We start from the raw sequence: 2,710 nt of genomic DNA on the forward strand, positions 1-2,710 counted from the left end.
TCTAAGTTGTTTCTATAAATATGCAAGGAATCGATATTTAGGAAACATCTTAATAATTTTATATGCGAGGAATCGATATAAATGATTTTTATACAGACATCAATATTAATCACATAACATCATATTATCCTGATTAATCAAAATACAAAAGAGTGAGAATGATGAAACTCAATCCCTAAAACAAAAATGGACTCAGAGGATATCTCGATGAGGACGGTGTGTTCCTCAGGAAACGAGCTTTCAGTTGGTCTCCGATGAGAGAGGGTGGTCCACCTGCAAAAGACTCTCTGATGCTTAAGTCAATACGAGCACAAAAATGATGATAAATTCTTAACAAGTACTAGAATATAATTTAGTACTAAAATATAGTTTAGTATGTCCTCTTACTGAGTTGTTGGACTCAAACCATTAAAAAAAACATTGAATGGTTATCATGAGATATAAATGAATTTTATAATAGAAAAAACATTGAATGGTTATCATGAGATATAAATGAATTTTATAATAGAAACTATAACCGTAGGTAGAAAACAAATTGTAAAATTGTAAAATGATGTTTGAACTCATTTATATACTATTATTTAAACTTATATTTAATCGGTATAGGAAATTTAAGACACGTTTTATGATGATAGTGCAACATTCCTTCCATTAATGTTTTTAACATAAAGATATATAATTCACATTGTTGATATATATATTCAATGTTGGTGTGTCTCATTGTGTCATTACAGTTATGATCACTTTCCAGGAACGAAGTTGGTGGCGTAGGCCCAGGCATTGTTGTTGACTGGGTCAGCAAGCAAGGTGATCTGCAAGGTTCTCCAAAGGTCCCTTTCCAGTGACAATGGCCTGAACGAAGAAACCAAACATGGAGAACATGGCCAATCTCCCATTCTTCAACTCTTTAACCTTCAACTCAGCAAAAGCCTCTGGGTCATCAGCAAGACCCAATGGGTCGAAGCTCCCACCCGGGTAGATTGGGTCAGTCACCTCACCCAAAGGCCCACCAGCAATGCGATAACCCTCCACTGCACCCATCAAGATAACCTGTGTGGCCCAGATGGCAAGGATGCTCTGTGCATGGACTAAGCTTGGGTTGCCCAAGTAGTCAAGCCCACCCTCACTGAATATCTGAGACCCAGCCTTGAACCACACGGCCTCTCCGAACTTCACACCGTTGCGGGCCAAGAGTTCTGGGAACACACAACCCAAAGCTCCCAACATAGCCCATCTGGAGTGGATGACTTCCAGTTCACGGTTTTTGGCAAAAGTCTCTGGGTCAGCAGAAAGGCCAGCAGTGTCCCAGCCGTAGTCACCTGGGAATTGGCCAGTGAGGTAGGAAGGGGCCTCACCGGAGAATGGGCCCAAGTACTTGACACGATCTGGGCCGTACCATGGGCTTCCAGAAGAAACCGACTTGGAGGCCGTCTTCCTCATGGAAATCCTTCCACCGGAGAGGTCGGGGGTGGCAGGAGAAAGCTTGATCGCTTGGCCTGCCAGTGACGGTGAAGAGAGAGCCATTGTGGAAGCAGCCATTGTAATGTTTGTCTTGCAGAATAAATAAAAGAATTAAAAGTTTTGGTAAATGAATGAATGATTTGTTGATGCATGTGTTCCTATTATATACCTTGAAGATGAATGGGTTGTTATCTTTACGAGATCTATACCTCATTTTCTATTGGTTTGGATTTGAAGGATCCTTTATGTCCACATGTTTGTTTTCGTACTTCCTTTATACTTTTGGATTGTGGTTTGCTTCCTGACAAAGAGGGATCAGATATCTACAAACATATCAATAAATACTTCTTACACCAAATAAGACATTGCCATTTGTGATTTCCGGATACGTAAATTCATAAATAGATGAGCATAGTGGGACAAGCTTTTGCTAAATCTTTTGTTTCATCCTCTTTGGTTGGCATCAAATTAAATTACAGTATTTCCATTTTTTTAAGAAACATATACAAAATGAGAATATGGTCATTTTTGTCTCTCTCAACTAAATAAAACAACCAATTTCTTCAAACCAAACCAATGAATAACTACACTGATTAATGTTTATATTATATAATTTGAGAAAAGTAGTTTGTGAGAGATAGGCCTCTGATTTGCTTCAGTGCTGCATCTGCCAATGGAGTATTTCTCCTGTGCTTCTTACATTTACGCCAAAGTTAACATTCTTCACTATTTTATGTTCATAAAAAAAGTAGTAAAATATACCGTCTATCACATATTTAATGATTCAAGTGATGAAACTAATTTTAATAAATATAAATATACAAATTGCTAATAAATAAATATAATATCATAATTTTATAATATTAGAAACTAAAATAAGAATATCATTTTACTTTATTTTAAAACTATGTATTATATTATTTTTACATAATTTTCTGTTATTTGACAAGAATAATCATCTCGATGAATTATTTAATAACATTTTTCAATCAATTAAATTTATGATTATCAGCATAGAATAATTATCCAGTTTTTTTTATCTTAGTAAAAAAATAATATAAATATCCTGAAAGAACGTTAATATAAACTTTCCGTGTGTAATGGTGAAGATTTGGTATTTAGAATTTTTTTTTTCAGCATGAAAGTCTTCCTAGAATTTGTCTTTTTTTTAAATGATTTTACATTGCAGACTTAAAAAAAGTAAAAATATATATATTAAAGAAAGAAATGAGTTTTTATAAAATAAATA

At 34.8% G+C, this 2,710-nt stretch overlaps 1 pseudogene; it reads right to left on the reverse strand.

Moving 5' to 3' along the window:
• Positions 1–621: 621 nt before the first annotated feature.
• On the reverse strand, positions 622–1,595 carry LOC137837445 (chlorophyll a-b binding protein, chloroplastic-like; annotated as a pseudogene).
• Between the last annotated feature and the right edge of the window lie 1,115 nt (positions 1,596–2,710).

This window comes from Phaseolus vulgaris, chromosome 4, assembly GCF_000499845.2.
Source record: "Phaseolus vulgaris cultivar G19833 chromosome 4, P. vulgaris v2.0, whole genome shotgun sequence".
NCBI classification, from domain to species: domain Eukaryota; kingdom Viridiplantae; phylum Streptophyta; class Magnoliopsida; order Fabales; family Fabaceae; genus Phaseolus; species Phaseolus vulgaris.